We start from the raw sequence: 26,657 nt of genomic DNA on the forward strand, positions 1-26,657 counted from the left end.
CACATGCCTTCACAGGCCCATGCTTAATATGAACAGAGATAAGTCTCAGTGACCTTGGATTTATTTGATATTGTTCAAGTGGAGATTAAAAAATAAAAATATCTGCCGGGCGCGGTGGCTCATGCCTGTAATCCCAGCACTTTGGGAGACTGAGGTGGGTGGATCACGAGGTCAAGAGATCGAGACCATCCTGGTCAACATGGTGAAACCCCGTCTGTACTAAAAATACAAAAAATTAGCTGGGCATGGTGGCGCGTGCCTGTAATCCCAGTTACTCAGGAGGCTGAGGCAGGAGAATTGCCTGAACCCAGGAGGCGGAGGTAGCGGTGAGCCGAGATCGCGCCATTGCACTCCAGCCTGGGTAACAAGAGCGAAACTCTGTCTCAAAAAATAAAATAAATAAATAAATAAATAAAATAAAGATATCACTAGTAGTGCCACTGCTAAATGAGGAGTTTTGTTTAAGTTCCTGTCATGTATTAACTCACTTGATCTTCAAGAACCTAGTGAGACAGTTCCTATTTTATAGATGAGAAAACTGGAGTTTAGAGGAGTTGGGCAACTTGCCCAGCACCACATAGTTCTGCAGAGCAAAGGAATATCGCCAGCAACAACCCCAGAGCTTGTTTTTTTTTTTTTTTTTTTTGTGTGTGTGTGTGTGTGTGTGTGTGAGAGAGAGAGAGAGAGAGAGAGAGAGAGAGAGAGAGAGAAGTCTTGCTCTGTTGCCCAGTCACTATAACCTCCGCCTCTCAGGTTCATGAAGCCATTCTCATGCCTCAGCCTCCAGAGTACCTGGGATTACACCCACACACCAGCATGCCTGGCTAATTTTTGTATTTTTTGTAGAGATAGGTTTCACCATGTTGGCCAGGCTGGTCTCCAACTCCTGGCCTCGAGTGATCCACCCACCTTGACCTTCCACAGTGCTGGTATTACCAGCGTGAGCCACCATGCCCGGCCTTGTGTTCTTAATTACTTGACCAATGGTCATTCGTCTGCATTTAACTACAAGTCCTGACTTTAAATTCACTTTACCAAGCCTGAATTTTATTTCTTGGTCATTGTATAGTGAAAAAAGTGCCAGCTTTGGTGTCAGTAAACATGGTTTCTAATTCTAACTCTGACCCTAACCAAATATCGAATCCTGACAAGTCCTTTAAATTCTCTGATCTCAGGTTTCTCATCTGTCAAAAGATAAACTCTAATTAGATGAATTCCAAGGATCTGGTCATTACTTCTACTTTGCAGATGAAGACACTCAAAATCTACCAACTTCCATTTTATTTTTTAGAAGGCAGATAGATAAGGGTATCTATCACATGGACCAGTATCTATCTTAGCACTCAGACCCAGGCCTAATCAGATAGATAGAGCTGTCTCAAACTCTAGTAGCATATTGTATGAGTCATAGGTACATGGGGGTTCAGCAAATAATTGTTCTGATTTTAATAATCCCCCAAATGTAAGACAGGTATATATATAGGAGAATTATTTTTAAACAAACCAAGTTTCTTTATGTACTGGGGATATTGAAGGACTGGGAATATGATAGAGAAAACTGCAGTGGAAATTGGGAGCCAGAGATCTTTTCTTGAAAGTAACTATTGGTTGTTGTATGTCCAGTCATGTAACCCCTCTGACCTTAACTTCTATACCTAGTGTGGCATCTGGAGTGAAAATTTTCAAACATGCTTTCCAGATGCAAAATCTCAGAACTTGACTGAATGTGGATACTTTCCCACATACATTTTTAAACTCAATGTGTGTAAGATTCAAACAGTGAATTTAGATTTTTCCTGGTCAATGAGTGACATGAGATAGACTGCAATCCAGACTCACAACCACAATGTTTCCCTATTCCAATATAAAATATTATCTCTTTGCAGTAGTTCTTACATAACAGAAGTGCATTTGGAAGCAGCGGCCAGTGGTGGAACTGGCCAGCCCGCATTGTGCTGGGGTGGCCCTCCACCATTCTTTCCTCCATCTCTTAGCAGAGTTTCCACAGTCCAGAGGCCTGGAGCTCAGGTTACACCAGACAAAACTATCCACTTACTTCCTAGGATAGTCTGGCTTGACCCCAGCACTATGGCCACACTTCCAGTTTTTGATAAAATACCTTTGACCCAGAGCTTCATTTCATTTAGGCCTGACCTGATTTCCCTCCAGCTGAGGCTAATTTGCATGGCTGTAAACACGGACCTTACAAAGCTCACCAACTGTGATAAAAGCAAAGGAAACCTGAGACCACTGGACATTCAGAAATCCTCCTTCTGTATCCCAGCCTGACTCTGAGTTATGCCTCAGCCCAGGAGGCCTCCAGTGTGCAGCAGCTAAAAAAATGTTATTCTGATTGATCTGATTAGGGCAGCAAGGTTAGCCATGGTCAATTTACAAAGACAGTATGAGAAGAAATCATGTGTGTAGTCATGTTATGGGTCAGCGAGGCCCCTGCCAGAAGTTATGAAAAGCCACAGCTCTGCTAGGACCATTATCAGATCTACTAGGTGGGGTACAAATGGGATTGGAGGTTTAGGGGGCCCCTCCAGTGGAGCGAATGACAAAAAGGATTGGACTGTGAAGAGCAAGTGAATCATACTTGCTTCCAGCTGGATTTCTTAGCTGCCAAGCCCCTTATATGTAAGTGGGAGAGCCTGGGAGTTCCCCGGTACAGTGTGGGGAGGACTGCCTTTAGCTCCTCACTACAAGTGAAAGAAGAGGGTGGAAAAGCTAATTTGACATGGACATGAGGCTCTACATTGACCCACAGAAGCAGCCAGATGGAACCTATTGGACATTTTGATCCCTCCCTTCACCACAAGAGTGGTTTAATTGGGATCTGGCTCCAGGCCCTCGTTACTAAATAACCTGAGTTTTAGTGTTTTCATTTTCATTAATTAACTTTCATGCTAGGTGCCTTATTAGTCACATTAGGCATTCTGCATGTTCAAAATATCCTAAGAGGTGAGAAGGAGGTCTTTAAAAATAGTACAGAGCTGCAAGTACCAGGGGGTTAATTCATGGCCTAATTATCACATCACTTTTTACTCCCTTGTAGACCCTCTTGTACAACTTCCTCAGTTTAAAATATGCACAGAAACCAGTGTTTAAACTTTGTTTTCAAACAGTTATTACATTCCTGTTGATTCTAAAGATTTTGGAGCCTTCACCTTGGGTGTGGTTTGCTTCCTTTCTGTCCAATTCAGGAACATAAATGTTCCTTACAACACTGGGATAAGACGCATTAATTAACAAAGAAAGATTTATATAAAATGAGGCCAATTGAAAGCTATACTACTTGAGCTGGGGCTCATTATAAATCACTCTGTATATAATCATCTTACTAATGGAAAAATTGAAATGTTGTGATGGTTGCTTGGAGAAGAATATGATTCAGAATGTAGCAATAAAATGCCTAAAGCATCTATGTTTAGAACGCTTTAGTAAGACATTGGAGAGACTGGGCCATGATGATGTTCTTGTTGTGTATACATATCCTCTTGGGGTGTGGAGGTATCTGAAAAACTTAGCCTTACAAGACCCAGCCATTCAGTAGCCCCTGCCGGAAAGGATAAGCCTCTGAGGCTAAAGGTGCATGAAAAAGGAGGTAGAACTCACAGACCCACACAGAGAGTTCATACCTATGAATTCAAGATCAAGCTGAGATCTTGGTGTTTGCCTTAGAGCAATAAGAAGCCAGTGACAAGGCTGTAGTTGAGGCCTGAGCTCCAGTTTCTGACCAGCTGCCTTCTTTAGCATGCCCAGTGCAGTGAAAGTCACCCCTACACTAAGTACGGAAGGTAATAGTGTGGTAGGGCAGCAGGGGGCTTTTGGAAACCCACAGGCCTGGCTTTTGCTTTTTGAGTCATCATTCATGGGGCAAGTCCCTTCATCTTTCTAAGGCCCCTTTGTACAGTTCTCTCATCTGTAAAGAAATAATATTAGTGCCTACATCAAAGGTGGTTGTGAAAATTAAATTATTTTATGTATAATGGCCTGGGGCTTGGCACATAAATGGTGCTTCCACCATGCTATCACCATCATCGTTGCCACCATCAGGAGCAGGAATATGAATAATGAAACATCTTCCAGTGTCATCCCAAAGGAAAGTAAGAGGTTGAATTTTAACCAGAAGCTTCATCTGTCATTCACTGATAGTTCCTGGACTCCAGGGAGTGCCAGTTAAAATCTGTTTGCCCTATTGTGCGACCCCGGTTGTGGGACCCCGACCCACGGAGGCAGGCAGGCGCTCGACCGACACGAGGCAGGAAGCATGGTGACCAGTACCGACTTTATTGGGATCTCCGGGCGACTCCGGCGGGCAGGGAGGAATCGCGCGCACTTTCTTTGTTCAATCTGTATTATAGGGGCAGAGGGCCTGGGGCGGCGGGAGAGCTGATCTGGCAGGTAGTGATTGGCCAGGTTGGTTGCTAGGCAGGAAACCTGCCGGGCAGGAGTTTGTGGGAGGGGAGGTTACGGGAGAGCTGATGGGGTGGATGGTGATTGGTTCAGTGACCGGCCGGGCGGGAAGGTTGCTGGTCTCGGGCCGGGCCTGGATGGAATGAGATAAGGGCCCCTCCCTGCAGGGGAGGAAGGGCTACCTTTGTCGGGAATTAGGCCCTTTCCACATGGCCGGGGAACGGGGCCAAAAGTCCCCTACCAGACATTCCCAACTCCTTAAAGAGGGAAAAGGGGCGGCGGCTGTCCTTCTGGCTACTTCCTGCTGACTTTGGGGCGGCGAAAGGGTGGGGGGTAGGAGTTTAGGCTGTCTGGAGAGGAGTATGGTGATATTCCGGCCGATGGAGGTTAGGCATTGGCTGGAGCATCATCTGGTGAATGGTAACACGTGTAAGCTCCTGGAAGCGCTGCCGCAGGTACTTCAGGAAACAAGGAGCAATGAGTAAAATTAAACAGACGATTACCAGGGGCCCGATTAACGGGGATAAGAGGGTATACATAGAGGAAGACCACCACGCTGTGGCATCAGCTGAAAATTTCTGATTTTGTAGGTTGGTTTTGATTTTTTGTAGGTTTTTGATTCTGGCAGAAGGGGTGGTGAGGATGACCGTGTACGGGCCTTCCCACCTTGGAGTGAGAGGTTTTGGGGACAAGGATTTAACAAGGACTGAGTCCCCTGGGGAGACCTTTTGGGATTGTTCAGATGGCTGGGTAGGCTGGGGAAGAGAGGCGTTAGCGTGTTCACGGAGGAGACTCCGGAGAAGGGTAAAATAGGGGAGGTACCCTCCTAAGGGAGCGGCGTCGGGAGGTGGAGGGGTTGAGAGCAGGAAAGGATGGCTGTACAGCAGCTCAAACGGGCTGAGCTGTGAGGGGCCCCGAAGGGCTGCTCTTAGTCAGGCGAGGGCAATGGGAAGCAAGGTTACCCAAGACTGGTGAAGTTCTAGCATGAGTTTCGTTAGCTGCTCTTTGATGAGGCCATTGGCCCGCTCTACCTTACCGGAGGACTGTGGATGGTAGGCGGTGTGTAATTTCCACTGGATTCCTAGGGCGATAGAGACAGCATTAGTAACTTTGGAGACAAAGGCCGGACCGTTATCAGACTGGATGGTGGCTGGGAGTCCAAAGCGAGGTATGATGTCCTGGATTAGATGGGTGGTAACTGTTTCTGCAGACTCAGACGTGGTAGGGTAAGCCTCAATCCAGCCTGAAAAGGTATCCACAATGGTTAAAATATATCGGTACTGTTTGTGTTCAGAAGGCCTGGGTAACCGTGCCCTGGGAAGAGAGCGGTCCCGTGGGGGTGTCAGATGCAGCCTGATACAGAGGTTTGGCTAGGGCCGCATAATTAGGTACCCAGTGGCGGAAAAACCCAACCAAGCCCAAAAAGGAGAGTATTTCCTGGGCTGGCTGCGGGGGCTGGAGAGTTTTAAGAGCCTGTAGCCGATCAACCGTGATGGACTTTTTCCCGGGCGTTAACTGTAACCCCAAGTAGGTGACTGAGGATGAGGCTATTTGGGCCTTACTAGGGGACACCTGGTACCCCTTGCCCCCTAGAAAGTTCAGGAGAGCAGTGGTGGCCCGTATACACTCGGGGCGGTTGGGGGAACAAACTAGCAGGTCGTCCACATATTGGAGAACTGATGAGGGTGTAAGGTCACAATTGAGTAGGTCATGGGCTAGTGCCTGTCCGAACAAGTGGGGGCTGTCCCGAAACCCCTGAGGGAGGACCGTCCACGCGAGTTGCTGGGAGATTCCCGTAAGGGGATCTTCCCAGGTGAAGGCAAAGATGAAGTATGAGCTTGGGTCAAGAGGAATGGTGAAGAATGCATCTTTAAGGTCTAACACCGAGAAGTAGGCAGTGTCCGGGGGGATGTGTGAGAGTAATGTGTAGGGGTTGGGAACAACTGGGTGTATGGGAATAACTGCCACATTGACAAGACGTAAGTCCTGGACTAACCTATACTGCCCTGAAGGTTTGCGGACAGGAAGGATAGGGGTGTTACAGGGGGAGTTTATAGGGATTAAGAGGCCACGGCTTTTAAGCCGCTCAATGATGGGTCTGAGGCCAATGCGGTGAGCCTTAGAGATGGGGAATTAAGGACGGCAAAGGAACCTAGGGGAGTGTTCTTGGAGGAGGATTTTAATGGGTTGGTGGTGTGTTGCCACCATGGGACTGTCTATATTCCAGACCTGGGGATTAACCTCGGGGAGGAGGGCACGTAGACTGTCTACGGATTGTGGATGTTCGGGAGCATAGGCCAGTAAGAGGAAATCACCCTGAACGGTTGGGGAGAAGGCAATGCTGGCATTTAGTTTGGAGAGGATATCTCAGCCCAGTAAAGGCACCGGGCAAGATGGAATTACCAAGAAGGAGTGAGTAAACTGGGTAGGGCCATATGAGCATGTAAGTGGCAAGGTTTGGCCTGGGGTGCTAGGAGTTCCGTCAATCCCCATAATAGAGACCTGGGAAGGAATGATTTGTCCAGAAAAAGTGGGGAGCACAGAATAGGTAGCCCCCGTGTCGAGCAAGAAGGAGACACTTTTACCCGCTACCTTGAGTATAACCCTGGGCTCGGCAAGGGTAACCGGAGTTGGGGAGCCAGGGCCCCACTATTCGTCCAACAGCCCCAGTAATTCCGGGAACGGGGAATTCTGGGTGCCTGGGTCTTGGGTTGCGTGACCAGGTTCCAGGCTCCCAGCCTTGGCTTTTGGGGCTCTTTTTTAGTGAATAGGTTCTCTATTCTGTTCACTTGGTCTATGTGTTTGTTCTTGTATTAGTACCATGCTGTTTTGGTTACTGTAGCCCTGTAGTATAGTTTGAAGTCAGGTAGTGTGATGCCTCTAGCTTTGTTCTTTTTGCTTAGGATTGCCTTGGCTATTTGGGCTCTTTTTTTGATTCCCTATGAATTTTAAAATGGAAAAACTTCCTCACTTTAAAAAATGTATGATGATATCCATAAAATAAGTTAAGAAATTAATTATAATGGAATTTAGAAACACAGCAAAGAATAAAAATACTGATAACAAGACTCATAGGATGTAGCTGAAATGTATAGTCATGAATATTTATTTATTACAAAAGTAAAAGCTGAATCAAAAATCGATTAAGCATCCCAAATCAATAGCTAGAAAAATACAAATAAATCAAAGAAATTAGAAGGAAATATTACATTGAACAACAGGAAAAAGCCATTTTTGAAGGTTATATATGGCCAAATATTTAGTTTTATGTAGTTTAACCTAACACACTGGAAATTTTTAAATTTTTAAAAATTTAAGCTGAGCAGAGGAGATCAATTAAAGACAAAAGTTTCTTCTTTGAAATAAAGAATAACATTCAAAAACTTTTTGCAAGATTGAGCAAAACAAGCATAAATAATATTAAGAGTAAAGTGAATGTAACTGTAGATGCAATAGAATACAATACCATGAACAAATTTTTGGCAATTAATGAAAATAGTATGAAATAATTTTCTAGACAGTTATGAATGGTCAAAAGAGAGTCAAGAAGTAGAACACCTGAATGGTCCCATAAATCTGAAGTTTATTAAATAAGTAGTTTAAAATTGTAACACAAAATACGAGGTCCAGGTTGTTTTGTTACACTAAACATGTCTTTCTTACACAAAATATTAGAGAATAGAAAATCATATTGGACTCAAGACTAGTATATATAATCTCGACAGCACAACCAGACAAGGGTAGAAAGTAAAAGAAACTACAGGACAATTTCTTTCATAAATTGAGATGTGAAGATCTTAACCAGAATATTAGCAAATGAAATCCAGCAATATATATAAAAAATTTGATGATTAACTGATTTATTCCAGACTGACAAATTTGATTCAAAATTAGTAAATACTTTCAGAAATTAATAAAATGTTAATAGATTAAGAGGGGGACCAAATAATTAAAAGGTGATGGGAAAACATTTGATTAAATTTGATTTTGATTTATAATGAAATTTTGTAACTAGGATTATAACTAGGATTTTAACTAGGATTTGCACGTGATAAAGGCATATTTGATGAAAATTTGAAAGCTTTCTTTTTGAGATCAGCCTGAAATAGGAATGTGATACCAATTTCTACCTCCTTTACTTAAACCAAGCAAGTATAATAAGGCAAGGAAATCAAATAAAATATATTGGAAAGGACGAAATGAAACCATGAATTGTGATTTTTCTGTATAGAAAATCTGTATTGACAAATTTTAAAAAATAGGAGAATAGAGTAAACCTAGTAGATATAAGTACACAATAATCAATTGCATTTTATACACTATTAGCAAGGTGGAAAATACAATTAAAATACCATTAGAGGGACATAAAATAAGAATAAATCTAAGCAAGTATAGTCAATAGTTAATTTAGAAAATTATTAAACTTTATTGAAAGCGTTAAAGTAGACCTAAATAAAAAGAGAGACGTAGTCTCTTCATGAGTGGGAAAGCCAGTATTATAAATATGTCAGTTTTTCCCAAATTTATTTCTAGTTTCAAAGTCATTTCGATCAAAATCTAAGAATTATTTGGAATTCGACAAGCTTATTCTAAAAATTTGCATGCAAGAACAAAAATGTTCAAAATTAACAAAAACTCCAAAAAGGAAAACTAAGCGGGAGAAATTCTACCTCATATCAAGGGAAATACGGTAATAAGAGCTAGTAGAGTGGCTATAATATGGTAGTAATTGTCACCAGAAAAAATAAATAACATATAAATAATGAATGAAAAGAATTGAAGGCTCAGAAGCAGATCTATGCATATATGGAAACTAATACGTGACACATATGGTATCCCAGATCAGTGGGCAAAATTGATTATGAAGAAAAGTAATTCAAAAATTGAATATATTCCCTCAGCGCCGCATAAATGACCAAAAAATTCAAAATAAATTTAAAAAATTGAATATATACAGCCAGGCACAGTGGTTCATGCCTGTAATCTCAGAACTTTGGGAGGCCGGGCAGGCGGATCACCTGAGGTCGGGAGTTTGAGACCAGCCTGACCAACATGGAGATACCCCGTCTCTACTAAAAATACAAAAAATAAGCTGAGCGTGGTGGCTCATGCCTGTAGTCTCAGCTACTCGGGAAGCTAGAGCAGAAGAATCACTTGAACCCAGAAGGTGGATGTTATGGTGAGCTGAGATCACACCATTGCACTCCAGCCTGGGCAACAAAAGCAAAACTCCATCTCAAAAAATGTATATATATGGCCATATATATATATATACACACAAATTTGGCTCTCTCTCTATACGTGTGTGTGTGTGTGTGTGTGTGTGTGTGTGTGTGTGTGTATAATCAGTTCCAGATGTAATAATGAGAAGGGAAAAATTTAATAATTTTTGAAAAGAATATGGGAGCATATCTTTTAACCTCATATGGAAAAGACATGGAAAGCACAAAACAAGTAAGAAATATGAGTACATTAAAATAAAATCATTGACATAAAGAACTCTTGATCATCATCCAAAGATACCTTGAAGAGTATGAAAAATTATGCCATATGCTTGAAGATATTTGTAATACATGTAGCTAAATAAGAATTGTTATCCAAAATGTTTGTGGAATTCTTACCAATCAGTAATAAAACATCCAGCTTCTAATAGAAATATGGGGAAAAAGATATGAACAGGCTTTTCATGGACTCAGTGACCGATAAGCATATGCAAAGATAATCAACAAATCAGCAATTAGAAAATGCAAAATAAAACTAAAATGAGATTATTTTATACTCAACAGCTTGGCAAAAAGTAAAAAATATAACTGTGGAGCATATTGGGAGGGTGTGGTAAAATAGCAATTCTCATTGCTACCAATGACAAAGTCAGCTGTTCCAGATACTTGGAAAACAGTTTGGTTCTGTCCAGTCAATGTGAACATGTGTATAAACTCTGCTCCAATTTTTGTACCCTTGTACCAGGATACACACATGAAAATGTGAAAGCTTTGTTTGTAATAGAAAAAGTCGGAAACCAACAATGTCCATCAGCATTAACCCATGGCTCATGCCTGTAATCCCAGCACTTTGGGAGGCCAACGTGAGCAGATCACCTGAGGTCAGGAGTTTGAGACCAGCCTGACCAACATGGTGAAACCCTGTCTCTACCTAAAATACAAAAAAAAAAAAAGAAAAAGGAAAAAAGAGTAATAAGTGAACTGAGGTGGAGATACATAATAAAATATACAGCTTTGAGAAAGAGCCAAATGCTTCCACATCAATGATTGTTAAGCTTGCTTAGTGATCAAAATCAAGTCTTAAAAGAATGATTTCATTGGCCTAACATTCAAAAACATAAAAAGCTGAAGAATTTTATGGAATAACACATTTGTGACAAAACAATTTTTAAAAATAATAGGGAATAATCAACATAAAATTCAGAAAAGTGGTTTTTTGGAGGAAAGTTGATGGGGAAAACAGAAAGCCTTTACAGGTATTAGCAGTTCTCAATTTCTTAAGGTGGGTGTGAGGACACATTTTATTTTTATCATCCTTTAAACTGTGTATAAGGTTATGTATGCTATTATGTTATTCTTTTGTGTGATATTTCACAGCTTTTCAAAGTTAGCAAAAGAAAAAGTTTCCTGTTGCTCTCTCTTTGCATTCCCACCTTGCACCACAGAGGCACTGGTTTTCAGTGCCCTTAGCTGTCTCTCTTGGATGTATTCTGCTGCTATATACGTATTCTGGAGTATGGAGTGTCAGCCTGACTGCTAGCAATCTGAGAGGGAAGCCAAGGAAGGATGTTGAATTTTGATAATCACCCTGTTCCAGTATATGACCTCAACCTTATCCTCTGCAATGCCTGATGTCCCTGAGTCCAAAGTCTATCTGGTTTAATTTCTCTAGAAACTATGCTACCTGATCATAGTAGATGGAATTCTAGATCATGCACCTAGTTGCTCTATCTGCCAACTTTGAAATAATCAGTTTCTGTTTAGCTTCTTAACCATCCCTGCCTTCCCCAACACAGGATGCCTCTTGTTCATATATGTCTGGTATTCTGCCTCTCACAGCTATGCCTAGGAATTTACTACTCCTCCAACTTTGCATTTTCTGTTTTAAAATTTAAAGGGCTCTTCTAGTTTTATGGAAGACAGATTTTGTTTTTCAAATCCTCAGCCTCATAATTTTGAGGTGATTTTTTTAGGGGAAAAGGAAGTTGAAAGACCTTTACCACCCTAAACTCAAAGTGAATTTGATTTCCATATCTTAAAGGCTATTGCCTTATTGCAGTATGACTAATTAGGGAGGTACATCTTTGCTGGAATAATTATTGCAAGGGAAAGGACACAGGACTAGAAGTCAGACATCTAGGCATCTCTGGGCAAATCACCTGGCACACGTATGTGTTATGCTCTGGTGCATCTAAGAGAACCTCTGGTTCATCTAAGAGAAGCATATGGACATATACTCTGGTGCATATGTTCATGATTCTAGTCAAGATGGGTGTAGACGCTCACTCTTCATGGATGGCAGTGGGTAGGTTTTTGAGTTACTATGTTATTCCATTCACCTGAAAGATTGAATGATAGTATGATACCTACTGGCTTCCCATGATAGCTGTGCTATGAGAGTAAGAAGGAGGATAAGACTAATTATGGGAGGAATGTACTGGGACATAACACTGCAAGTCCTAACAAAATCTTGTAGCAGTTCTAGAATATGTACTAAAATACGGTATTATTTTACCTTTCTCTTTTTATCAACATTTCATGGAATATTTATTTTATATTTATGGAAGGAACTCAGTGAACCTATTCGAAGCAATGTGGTACTTACATGTCAGCAGCTGTTAGCCAGAAAATCAATACAGTAGAATGACTCGGGTTGTAAATAGTGTACATTATGACAATGGTGGCAAATGAAGACTATGTGAGAGGTTGTCTGCAAAAGGAAAATGTGAAGTTGCCCTAAGTATCTTTAAAGGAATAAGTGTTTCCCTTGGAGTTCTGTCTCAGATTTTGCCTTACAGTGGCTTGAGGCACTGCAGCTAGGGGTGCTTACTGTTGCTGGCTCTTTACCTCTAAACAGCAGTGGGAAAGAGCCAGATAATTTACATCATGGGTACCCTCTAAATCAAAGACCATCCATCATTTCTGATATCTTGAATGCAAATGATTATCATATCAAAGACATACGATGACATTGAAGATAATAACTTTTCTGTTGCCCATTATCTCTAACCAGCTTGGAGTAATTATTAGCATGTGTTCTTTTCAAAAGCCTAACACTCTAAATGTTGGAAAGAAAAAGCCCTATTTGAGCCACCAAGGATATACGAGTGTGAGACTGGGTTGAAGTTTTTGTTATTAGATGAGAAATTATATAGACAAGACAGGAAGTCCAAAGGTCATGCAAACTTTGCTATTTAAAGGTTTTAGGAGGGCAGTATGGCTGTTTGTATACTTGGGATTGGCCTTTTCTATGAGAAAGTTACTTGCAGTAATTACTGAAAGAGTTCAATAGCTTTAAATAAAGGACTCCATGGAGACTGATATTCTGAAAGGGGCATATGGGAAAAACCTCTGGAAATCAGGGATTATAGATACATAGATACATATATATCAGGCACTGTGCTAAGTGCCAATGATAGGGAACAAAATAGTACATTTATTTATAGTCATTTCACCACTCAAAATGTGGTCCATGGACCAGCAACATCATCACCTGGAAGATTGTTTGAAACGTAAAAATATCAGTCCCTATATACATTTCCTAGGGCTGATTTAGCAAACCATCACCAACTGTTGACTTGAAACAACAAAAATGTCTCATAATTCTGGAATCTAGAAGTCTAAAATCAAAGCTGTTGGCAGGGCCAAGCTTTGGTAGCTCTGGTTCTGTCTGAAGGCAAGGCAGTGAATGCACTGATGTCTCTTGGTCATTTCTTCCCCCAAGACTCCATGATCAATGAGAAAATGCATGTGATTTTGTTTGGGGGTTTGTTTTCTACATTACACAAAATCAGAAATATCGCCCACCCACAGCCCTACCTCCCCCACGCCAGCCCATCTCACCCCCACACTGCCATAGCCTTCACCTGCTGTGGCCTCTGCATTCACATTCTGAGTGGAATTCACCAGTCTGCAAAACAAGAAAAAGGTTTTTCTGTCTCATCAAGATGGGGATGAGGTGCCAAATATGTTCTCAGACTTGGGACAGGGTGACAATTTGCCTTTTCACATTTCTTGGTGAAGAGCCTAGAGCCTTAAAGTAAACTTCATCCAAGTAATTTTATGTGTCCCCAAAAATAAGGCCATGGAAGAGATTCAGACCTAACAGTTTGACTAAACAGTGAAGCTTAGTTTTCCTTGAAACATTTAATGGGACAGATTATCAGCTGTGTGTGGAAAGCTTATTTTAATGGCATTATCAGGCCAGTTGACAGAGGCCTCTCTCCAGAAGCATACCAGGGCTCGCTGGCCATTGGCAGCCAGAGCTTGTTTGCACCACGTCGGATGACATTTCATAATATGGCACTACACAGCCAGTCAACCAGCTCCTCTGGGTGTGATGCCAGAGTGGCAGGGGGTGGAGCAGGGGAGCAGAAGGGGACCAAGGAACCTGAGTCAGCATTTGTACTGGGCACCTGCCAAGTAACAATTGCATATTTCCAAAGAAGCACTCATTCTCCCTAAAGAGAGAAAGCAAGATGGCTGTGGTCCTGCCCTTCCCTTCCCCAGGCACTCCCTCCTGGCACTGGCTGGGAGAAATCATTGCTTACCTGGCCCATCTGTAGTCACTGCCATATTAGAAATGATAGGGAGGGGACCAGAATAGCTATAAAAGGATTGTGCCAATTGCTTCCCCCATGATTTTTTTTCTGTGTATAAGGCCTGTGTATCCATGGGCTACCATGCCTCACTGCCTTGCATTGTTGTGTATCAATTCTTGGAATTTCTTTCCATTGGAAAACTCTCACTCTGTTTGCCAAATTAGATGTCTATTGTTTATAAGAATTTTTGATTTGGATGTCAGTTAAATGAAAATAAAAGTTAAACCTAAGGGCTCGTTGATATTCTCTCTCATTTCATGAAGATGCAGCTATCTAATCGAGCTAAATTGTAGACCCTATACTAATTTATATTTATAATTTGGAGGTGTTCAGACTAAAGTATCAGTGCAATCATCAGAGCCTGTAGCCCTTTGAATAGATGAATCAATTTTTACATCCCTAACATAGGATTCTACCTGTCTTCCAACCCACTCCACAAGAATGTCTTAAAGAGAAACACAGCAGTCATTATGAAGGTACCTTTATCTATTTGGAAGCCCATGACTTAGAAGCATAACAGGTGACTGTTACTAAGACTGTACCTTTATCTATTTGGAAGCCCATGACTTAGAAGTGTATGTAACAAGTGACTGTTACTTATTATCAGTAGCATATCTGCTTTGTACCAATGAGCCTCTTAATGTCCATAGTTTTGCCAGGTGGTGGAACTTAGTGAGTATTGATGTGAAGCATAAGCAAAAGATAACACTAGTTTGATGGCACAAAAAATAGAAGTTGTATTTTTTAGAATTGTACTTGGGAGAATCAGATTGTCTAATTTCTTTTTTTTTTATTTATTTTTTATTTTTTTTTGAGACGGAGTTTCGCTCTCGTTACCCAGGTTGGAGTGCAATGGCGCGATCTCGGCTCACCGCAACCTCCACCTCCTGGGTTCAGGCAATTCTCCTGCCTCAGCCTCCTGAGTAGCTGGGATTACAGGCACACGCCACCATGCCCAGCTAATTTTTTGTATTTTTAGTAGAGACAAGGTTTCACCATGTTGACCAGGATGGTCTCGATCTCTTGACCTTGTGATCCACCCACCTCGGCCTCCCAAAGTGCTGGGATTACAGGCGTGAGCCACCGTGCCCAGCCAGATTGTCTAATTTCTATGTATTCTCCACTCTGTTGTTCAATCTTAACAAGAAAGGCCAGATCATGTACCCATTTGTTCTCTATAGCTGACCATGTACTCTATGTTGATATTTGGTATACAGGTCAAGTATCACTTATCTGAAATGCTTGGGACCAGAAATGTTGCAGATTTCAGATTTTCCAGTTGAGCACTCCAAATCTGAAAATCCAAGACCTGAAATTCCCCAGTGAGCATTTCCCTTAACCATTGTATCAGCGCTTAAAAACTAATGGATTTTGAAATATTTCATAGTTTGGAATTTTTAATTTTTGAATTCGGGATGCTTGACCTGTATAGTATTGTCATGAAAGCAAATGACTACTCAATATAGGGATTCTACATTTATTTGTTTGTTTTTGGTGGGGTGGAAGAGTTGATTCAAACAAGAAAAGCAGCAGCTTTCACATGCCCTTAGTTCCCTAAAGCATCAGCAGCTATTCATTGGTGATAACACATGTGGCTGTATTTGAACAGACTCTGTACTTATTCGCCATGCTCTAAGATAAAACTGACTTTGCTAGAGGTGAAAAACCCTGTAACTGAAACTGAGTATGTTCAAGTGTGAGACTTAAGCCAAAGAACCAAATATCCACTCTATCTGGTATAGTTATGAATGTGTTTGGTGTCTAGCAAAGGTGTAGATGTAGAAATTAATCATCTTCATTTCAGACAGGGAAGCCTCCGTGGAAGAAGAGGGCTTCTGTGTTTCTCTTAATTTTGTAGTTATGCCAAACTCACTTGGCTGAGCAGACTTCCAGCACTTGTGGTCTATTCAGAACCATTTATTTTTATTTTTACTTTTGGCCCTGTCTGCCAAGCTCAGGCAGAAAGCTGAAGATATACAGTGTACAGATTTTCTGTAGATGTGAAAATCCCACTGGACCTGACAAGAATTCTTTCTCAGCGTGTCTGGCAGAACTTTCCTAGCTGAATTGAGGGTATGATTTTCCCAGTATCACAAATCTGTCTTCCCATTTTTGTCTTAATTCTTATTCACAAAGGCAGGCTTTTAAAAAATTCACATATGTGAGGAATAATAATAATTTGTCTATACTGGCTTAAGGTACAGGTTTAGAGAGTGTGGGCCTGCCTTTACCCCTCTGGAAGGCATTGGGAGAGTTCCTTCGGCGATATAATAGTATGCATGTGTGACAGGCCCTAATCCTGGCATGTGGCAGGGGTCTGGAAAGGCTTTGCCTTAAACTAGGCATGTCTAATAGGGTTTAACACAACCTGTGAATTTGCCCCTGCACAAGGTCAGCTTGTAGATCAGTGGAATGCTGCACAAATTGCATTCTCCTCCAGACTGTAATTATACCTAGGAGAAGACCATGTGCTGCCAAGTTCAGCTGACTGTAGATAGGACTGGTATGAACTGAGGCCTTGATAACATCCCTCAAAAACTGAATTTTAAGAATTTGATATAAGACATCTCTTGTTAAAAAAAAAAAAAAAAGTGATTTTGAGGTTTCTGAACCTTAGTGTAGGGGATGGTGACCAGCTGCTTTCTCCCTTCCCTGAGAGCAGAAAAAGATTGTTCAAAATGGAAGCATGAGGAGTTTGAGTCAAACATCAGGTAAAACAGTTCACTGTCAAAAGTTTCTCAATACTAGAAAATGACTTTGAAGATTATTACACATCACATAATATGCATATGAAGACAAAGAATAAAAAGTGGGTATGATAAGGGGTCATGATAAGGGGATGAACAGTTTCATTTGTGTTTACAATTAGCTGAAGTAGTACTATGTTTTCTTGTTTGATAGAAAAATGACTATAAATGTGTGCATTGTATAAATGTCACCTTAATACTTTCTCAAAGTGTGCACATTCTTGTAAAGTAAGGTCTATGCTTTAATATGTGGACTTCTGGTTCAACCCAAAGGCAGAGGGAAATTAGGTGAAATTTGTAGGTTTCTTAAGTGCTAAGTGTTAAATGACTTCAAAATCCAATTCAACCAGAGTAACACTGGATAAGCAAAATTTCACAAAGACTTACACTCTCCAGTAAATGTTTTCTGAATTATCATTCCTGAACAGCCTGGAGTAGCCACTTTTTCCCAAGAACCTGTATGGAATAAAATCAAGTTGGGAGATTAAAGCATAAATTCTATCTTCTGGCTTCATGTAAACATGAAAAATCATTATTTTAATATTCACATTAAGCCTGCAACTTGATCTCTTCCCCAGGCTACTTTTTATGTTATGTGGGGATAAGGCACTAACCTGTGGGCCAGGGGGTCTCCAGGAACCCTTCATTTGTTATTTACCTAAGGTAAGTTAACTAACTCCTTTTAATATGATGAAGCTGGATACTAATACAGTCAGGAATCCCACTAATGTCCAGCAATCAAATGTGATCAACTGACCTCAGGTTTTTGTGAAAGCCTCTACTGCTATTGGGTCCTAATGTCCGGAAGAACCTTTACCCTAGTGGCTGTGAAGAATGGCCACTGTTTGGACACCCAAACCAGAAGGGTTTGGGTGAGTTACAATGTCTGGGGGTTCATGTTCTGCAGAGCCTGTCGTCTCTCAAGTCTCCTTGATGGAGAGGTTTCCTAACGTGAAATCTGGATCTTTGTTTCAGAAAAAAAGGCACCTGATATAACATTCTTTCTGGAATGTGTTTGAGTTACCTGGAAAAAGTTTGTGCCAGAAACAGCCATCTTTTTCAAACCCCCTTTTTAAATAAGAGTCTTGGCATTTTCAAGGATCGTATACTTGAGGATAATTCCAAACTCTTTTAGTTACTGATCTTACAAATAGCTCCTGTAGCAGTTATTTATATGTTTGCCTTCTTTAAACTAGTCTTTGAACGTTGGACACACACATACATACATACGTAATTTTTATTTTGTTTGCACTAGACATGGGAATTTGCATATTGTGAGGACTGTTGAACTGTCTGCCTTTCAGCATTGGTGCAATGATGAGTAAGGGCAGGCCTAGAAATAGAAGGCTGAAGTCTGGTCTCCTGACTTCTCTCTTAATAACTGATTTACTAGATCATGACATTGATCCCATTCCACAGCTGGCCAAGGGGTCATTTATGAAAGCTCAGCAAGCAAAGATTGAAAACTAGAGGGAAGTACTGTTATAGTTTATGGCTATAGTTCTCAGTTTCTGTATTTCTACTTAGATTGTGATATTGTTGGGAACATTTTCGTTAGGCCAAATAACTGGAAAAAAACATTGTGGAATGAAGTAGCACAGAATGCTAATCTCAAACAGAAGCTTTGTTGTGTTGGTGCTTAATAATTAGATTTTTGAGGTAATAATCAGTATCTTGTAACTTTTGTATTTGAAATTTGTGGTTATTTAAAAATATATATTAGTTAAATTTCCTACCATAAAAAGAGCAGAATATTAAGTATCTGACAATTTCAGGCAATTTAGGAATCTAAAAAATTTCTAGATTGTCACTATGATCACCAGTCCACAGTGTTCAGTAAATATACAGATATGGAAAGTGTAATTCATTGAATTAGGCTTCTTTCAAGCCCAATATAAGAGAAGTCAATGGATTTAGGAGAATAAATACCCAATATTAGTTCATCTTCATATAGTTTTTCTCTTCCAAGGGGAATTTTTTGAAATTCACTTTTTCTGTCTAAAAGTTAGCTTACTAATAATGCATATAATCCAATAAAAGAAAAGCCAGGGAAATTTTCAGTTAATAGAAAGTTCAACATAAATTGTGTTTTGGTTATTTGAAACTCAATGATTCTAAAAAATTTTTCAGAAAGCAAAGTAATAATATTGGTTGATAAAAAAATCAAGCCTTTAAAAAAATCTTTGTCATGTTTCAAATCTTGTTTTTCCTCTTTATTGTTCTTTTTATCAGTTTTCTTCACTCTTGTCTTTTTTTATTATTAATATTTTATTCCTCACTACACTACAATAAATTCCTCAGTATGGGTATATATCTGCATAAGGAGGTTGTAAGATTTTATAATAAACGTAAAAAATGAATTACCATAAAAGATCAGTTAGCTCTGTTTCTTGCTTTAATGCCCAGCAGTGAGATAGCTATACTTACTTTACAAAACTCTTGAGCCTAAAGTATTATCACTCTGGAAGTCCACAGTGGGCCACTAAAGGAATAAAGGTTTACAATATTGCAATGCTCACTGCCCCCAGTTCACAACGGTCCATTTTGATTGGTTAATGTACAAAGGAACACAATACCAGTGCTTAGTGGAGGTGCAATAAAAGGTCATTCTATTCCTTCTTCTTCCCTTCGAAAATGACTTTTATGTACAGCAAGCTCTTTGTAAATCTTTTTTCCTTCTATTTAGCTAAGTCCTTATTTAAATGTATTTGCATTATACCAGCCTAGTATATCTAGTAATTGAAAAATATAGTAAAAAGAATATAAAGATAATTCATAAGAAGATGAGACTAATAAACCAAATCTTTAACTTTACTATTAAATCATTAAAAATGCAAAATAAAATCATGAAAACACATTTCACTTATTTTTTAATCCAACAGTTTTAAAATTGATGATACCTAGAGTGGGTATGGGAACAGAAAAACAGTACCTCTCAAATACTTGGCAGGGGTGTATTTGAGAGGGACTGTTAGAAACAATTCTGAAATATTTATCAATTTTCAAATGGGTTTATTATTTGAATGATTTCTATAAGTCCTATGAAAATACAAACTTGTGTGACTAAGGATATATCTTCATGCTTATTCATTGTAGCATTCTTAACACTTGACAAAATTGGAAACGTTTCTTCAGACAGAGTCTTACTTTGTCACCCAGGCTGGAGTGCAGTGGCTGGATCTTGGCTCACTGCAACTTCCACCTTCTGGGTTCAAGTAATTCTCATGCCTTAGCCTTCCGAGTAGCTGGGATTACAGGCGTTCGCCACCACGCCCAGCTAATTTTTGTATTTTTAGTAGAGATGGGGTTTCACCATGTTGACTAGGCTGGTCCCAAACTCCTGGCCTCAAGTGATCCGCCCACCTCAACCTCTCAAAGTGCTGGGATTACAGGTGTGAGCCACAGCACCCGGCCAAAATTTGGATGATTACTAATTGCCCTTTAGTAAGGGTTCAATGATGTGATATTCTTAGAAATGGCTCTTCCTACACTGACAAGGAAGATGTCAGTAATGTATTTCTACATGAAAAAAACATGCTATAGAGTGAAAAAAAAAACATTATAGAACAAAATGTATACTTTTTCTCTTTTAGTCTTCAAGTTTCTTTTTTCCTCCTCTCTACTTCCAACACTTTCTCCTCACCTCCTCACAGTCTGCTTAGCCCAATTTCTAACCAATCTCAGAAAGATCAAAATATACACCAAAGTCTTGGGTTGGACTGAACCGTTTCTTTGTGTGTTCACAAGTCTACTGTGTTATTTTCCTCCATTTGTTTCCTTTCAGTTATTTTGCATATCTTGACTTGAGGAAGATGTTTTAAAAGATATGTTTCCTCTACTCCTTTTCTTGTTACTCTTCCTTCATTTCTAATTCTTTTCCTTGTCGTTTGTTTGGTACTGTCCTTCAGTTATGAAGGAGACGCCAGCCCCCTTTCAGTGAAGCCTGACTCAGCCTCAGATCAGCCTGCTCTTACTCTCACTACCACCATGGCCATATGATCCACTTCGTGACTGGCAACGTATTTGGTGGGACCCAACCACTTTTCTCTTCTCTCTCTATCCATGAATGATATAGCATTTGCATATCAGAAACTAAAAGTGGGAAGAGGGGAGGTAATGTCATCAAGATGGCAGAATAGAAAGTACTGAATCAGAAATCAGTTAAGAGGCTCCTATACTCCAGGTGAGCATGAAACCAGCTACATTGAAGCTAATAGAAAAATTCATGGCACTCACTCACCTGACTCCCTCCCCAGCACAGTGCAGTGATTTAGAGAAACTTCTACCTCCTGGCTTCTCCTTTGGGAGAGAGAGAAAAGACTAGATTTTATGTCTAATGTTCAGACTTTTGGGGAGGTACTTGAAAGACTGCTTTCTGCTGTGTCTGAATCTAAGAGCTAACAGGGAAAGATACCAGGTTGGGAACCACTGAGAAGAAAGGATGGTATGAATTTTATGCATTCATTGTGATTGCCCCTCACCCTTGCTCGGGATAGAGTAGGTGAGAGTAAACCTCCAAATCCTGTCTTCTCCTTGGAGAAGGAGAAAGTCGGAGCATCCATCCAATGCTCTGGCTTTTCATAGGGCCACCCAAGAGACTGCTTTCTGTCTTGCCTGACTTGGAGTGCTGATGGGACACAGCATACTCTAGATACCTGGAGACTCCTGAGAACAGAAAGCTAGGTGGCCTGCAGTACAACAGACAGAGGCCAATACAGCTCAGCAGCTTCTCCCGTAGGGATGGTAGGGGAAGAAAGAATGGAGCTTGTGTCTAGTGTTTCAGTACTTCACAGTGTTGCCCAAGGAACTGTTTTTTCTTCTTCCTCTGCTTCCTCCTCTTCCTCTTCTTCATCTTCATCTCCTTCTTTTCTTCTTCTCCTTCCTTTCCTTCTTTCTTCTCCTTCCTACTACTTCTCTTTTTCTTCTTCCTCCCCCTCCCCTTCCCCTCTCCCTTCCCCCTCCCCCTCCTCTTTTCTCCTTTCTCCTTTTCCTTCTTCCACTCTATGTGTTCATGGGACTTGACATACTCTAGATGTTTGGGGTCAGATGAAAACAGAAATGAGCTGTGCAGCTTACACGTCCAGAGAACCTGCAGTACCACAGACAGACACTAGAAAGAGCAGGGATTATGAGCGCCTGAAAAATAACCCAGCAAAATCCTTCTAATTGGGAATTCATACATACATGAGAATATTTATCCACAGAAAAGGCTTGAGAATCCCCTAGAGTCATTAGCTAGGCTTATTGGCAAAGGTTTTTCATTGCATGAAATCAGTCTGTACAGACTTGGAATGGTGACTGTTTTTTCAAATCCCAACACAATGTAACAAAACACACGAAAGAAACAGGGGAGCATGGACCAACGAATGGAACAAAAGAAATCAAACCAATCCTAAAGACACAGATGTATATGAATTACTTGAGAAATAATTCAAAATAAATGTCATAAAGACGTTCGGTGAGCTCAGACAAAAGATACATGAACAAAATAAGAGTATCAACAAAGGGACAGAAAATACTATAAAGAACCAAACCAATGTTGGAGCTAAAGAATACAGTAACTGAATTTAAAAGCTCACCTAGTGCTGTTCAATAGCAGACTTGAGGAAGCAAAAGGAGGAATGAGAAAAATCAGAGGTCATTTGAAATGATCCATTTAGAGGAGCAAAAGGACAAAAATGAAGAGGAGGCCAGGAGCAGTGGCTCATGCCTGTAATCCCAGCACTTTGGGAGGCTGAGGCAGGGGGATCACGAGTTCGGGAGTTCAAGACCAGCCTGGCCAACATGGTGAAACCAAAATTAGCTGGGCATGGTGGCATGTGCCTGTAATCCTAGCTACTCAGGAGCCTAAGGCAGGCAAATCACTTGAATCCAGGAGGCAGAGGTTGCAGTGAGCTGAGATCGTGCCACTGCACTCCAGCCTGGATGACAGAGTAAGATTCCGTCTCAAAAAAAAAAAAATGAGGAGTAAAGAAAGTCTAAGCGTCCTATGGAACACCATCAAGCAGATCAATCGATGCGTTATAAGAATCACAGAAGGAGGAAGTGGAAAGGGAGGAAAGTATATTGGAAGAAATAATGGTCAAGATTCTGGGGGAAGAAATAAACATTCAGATTCAAGAAGCCCAGTGGATCCAAATTAGGAGAACTCAAAAGACCACACTGAGCACATTATAATCAAATTGTCAAAAGTTAAAGACAAAAAGAGAATTTTGAAAGCAGCAGGAGAAAAGCAACTCATACAAGGGCACTCCAACAAGACTATCAGATGATTTTGCAGCATGAAGTTTCAGGCCAGAAGGATCTAGGGTAATATATTCAAAGTGCAGAAAGGAAATTACCAAGTAAGAATACTATATCTAGAAAAACCATCTTTTGGCTGGGCACAGTGGCTCACGCCTGTAATCCCAGCACTTTGGGAGGCAGATCACAAGGTCAGGAGTTCGAGACCAGCCTGGCCAACATGGCAAAACCCCATCTCTACTAAAAATATAAAATATTAGCCAGACATGGTGGCACATGCCTATAATCCCAGCTACTCAGAAGGCTGAGGCAGGAGAATTGCTTCAACCTGGGAGCAGAGGTTACAGTGAGTGGAGATCATGCCATTGCACTCTAGCCTGGGTGACAGAGTGAAACTCTGTCTCAAAAACAAAAAAGAAACTCTGTCTCAAAAACAAAAAAAGACAAAAAGAAAACTTGTCTTTCAAAAACAAAAGAGAAATAGACTTTCCTAGATAAAGTATAGGGTGTTCACAACTACTAAACTTGCTTATAAGAAATGATAAAGGGAGGCCTTTAAAGTTGAAATGAAAGGGCATGACATAGCAACACAAAATCATACGAAAGCACAAAGCTTGCAGATAACAGTAAATGTACAGACAAATGCAGTGTACTCTAATGATGTGCATAAATCACTTTTAACTCTGGTATAGAATTTATACCTGCAGGTATTAAAAACAAATATAATTATAAAAATATGGTAATAGATACACAACATAAAAAGTGTAATTTGTTATATCAATTACATAAAATTTGGGAGTGGAGAAGTAAGAGTAGAATTTGTATATGTGATTGAAATTAGCATAGATTATAAATATAAAATGTTTTATATAAGTCTCATAGTAACAAAGAAAATGCCTATAGAGGATATAACACAAAAAAGAGAAGAGAATCGAAGTATCTCACTATAAGAAACAAAACACAAAAGAAGATATCAATATAGAAGAAGGCAAAAAAAGCTACAACTGGGTATTTGGTGAGTGTTGCCTTTAGTGGGACTAATGCCTTAAGAGGGTTTTGTTTGTTTGTTTGGAAATTTAGGCAGTGGTAAAGTTGGAGCGTTTGTATTCTCTTCCCTATCTGTACCAAATTCTCTGTCTACTTTTGACTAGATTTTCAAAAATATCCTTCTGTGTTTCCATGTAGCTACTATTGTGAAATACCACCAGGTTTCTCAAAACCAACTAAAATGGTAGGAATGCAATGGACACAGAATGGTATGTCCTAAATCCTCTTAGTCTCTTCCTCTTTTTTCTCCCGTGGGTTTGAAGGCTTAACACTAATTTCTCTTTATTTTTGTGAAAAATGCACAACATGAAAGGTACCCTATTAACAAAATTTTAAATGTATAGTACATTATTGTTAACTATAAGCACAATGTTGTACCGCAGATTTCTAGAACTTTTTTACCTTGCATAACTGAAATTTTATACCCACAGAAGAGCAAATTTCTAGTTCACTGTTGTTCCAGCCCCTAGTAACCACCATTCTACTTTCTGTTCCTATGAGTTTGACCACCATGGATACCTCATATAAGTGGAATCACGCAGCATTTATTCTTTTGTGATCAGATTATTTTCACTTAGCATAATGTCCTAAGGCCAATTCATGTTGTAGCAAATGAATTGGCAAGATTCCAATTCATGGAATCTGACAAGATTTCCTTCTTTTCTGTGGTCAAGTAATATTCCATTAGTTTATATTGGAATAATATAAACTATATAACTATATAATATTCCATTAGTTTAGGTGATGCTTTTATTTGCCTTTTTGACTCTTTACAGTAAACTTCTTAGGACTTGAGCTGTCTCAGTCACTTCATCCCCAGAATACAAAGCAACGCCAGGCATGTAACATATACAGTAAATATTTTTTGAATGGGTACAGGGCTGAATAGTTATTTAAAACTAAATTGACTTTTCTTAATTGTTTTACTGGACAAAAAAAAATCATTTAAGTTTGGGTTCTCTAAGAAAAAGCCAGAAATTGCATTTTTAAGGAGAGATATTTTATTATGTTTAATTGCCTTTTCTTTCTTTTGCTTTCATATAAAAAAATACTGAGTACCTTTTTCTATTTCTCTTTAAAACTCCTAAAATTCTGTATGCCCCAAGAATCTTTCTCTCTAAGGTAGATGTTGAAAGGCTTAAACATACTGACTGAAAAATGAGACTTTTTTCCTTACATCTTGATTAATGCTTAGTATTTACTGTACTTTAGTTCTAATCATTATATTAAAGTAGACATTCTGTACAGGGAAGGGGAAAAAAATGTCAGGCGATAATTGATTCAAGATTGATTGATCAATAGGTAGTTAGACAATCAGGCATTTATGTAATCTTTTTTGGAACAAACTGTTGTTATCCCTTATTTTTCAACCAGCAAGCAACTCAGCCGTTACAGTAATAATACAAATGTAGACGTTTGTTACTGTTTAGTCTTGTCTTCACAGTAGTTTGGCAAATATGTAAGTACTTAGGTGGGAAGGAGAACACAGCTGTTCAGTCTAGTTTGTATTTTACTCAGCAAAGCACATTAAAAACATTTTTAAGATTTGGTGATGTCTTATGGGTGCTTCCCTTTGATTTTTGCAGCCCTGTCACATGAGAGAAGAGATAGTTTTTTCCCTTAGTGGCAGCTGTGTGATGTGTTATTAGGCAGCTGATTTGGTTTCCTAGTTGTAGAGAAACACAAAACCATGTAGACTTCTCCATGGAATATTCATAAAGGTTGAAATAACTGGCATTGAGGTATGTGGAGCTTCTACAAAGGTTGTAAATGTATACATTATTTAAAAAAATAATTTTAAGACCAAGTGTGGCGGCTCACACCTGTCATCCCAATACTTCAAGATGGGAAGACGGCTTGGGCCCAGGAGTTTGAGAGCAGCGTTGACAATACAGTGAGACCCCATCTCTACAAAACATCAAAAAAATAAAAATTAACTGGGCATAGTGGCATGCATCTATTGTCCTTGCTAAGATGCATGAGGCTCAGGCACAAGGATCACTGAACCCAGGAGTTCAAGATTACAGTGAGCTATGATTGCACCACTATACTCCAGCCTGTGTGACAGAGCTGGATACTGTCTCAAAAATTAATTCATTAATTAATTTATAATTAGAGTTTTGTGTGCAAGGTATTATATTGTTTATATTAACAATAACACAAGTAATCTCTCTGAAACAGACAAACTTTTATTTAAATAAATACATGTCAAGAACTATATTAGGTGCTTTGCATATAGTTATTTAATTTCTAAAATAAATGTATAGGCTGGGTGCAATGACTAATTCCTGTAATCCTGGCACTTTGGGAGGCTGAAATGGAAGAGTTACTTGACTTTAGGAGTTTGGGATCAGATCAGCCTAGGTAACAAAGTGCAA

The 26,657-nt window shown here is 39.8% G+C and overlaps 1 protein-coding gene across 2 annotated transcripts in view; it reads left to right on the top strand.

Annotated features, from left to right (window-relative positions):
* FMN1 (formin 1) overlaps positions 1-26,657 on the top strand; it is a 420,788-nt gene that overhangs the window by 237,456 nt on the left and 156,675 nt on the right. The window lies entirely within an intron of this gene.

The sequence above is a fragment of the Aotus nancymaae genome, unplaced genomic scaffold (assembly GCF_030222135.1).
Source record: "Aotus nancymaae isolate 86718 unplaced genomic scaffold, 86718_ANA_hifiasm-v0.15.2.pri h1tg000011l, whole genome shotgun sequence".
NCBI lineage: Eukaryota > Metazoa > Chordata > Mammalia > Primates > Aotidae > Aotus > Aotus nancymaae.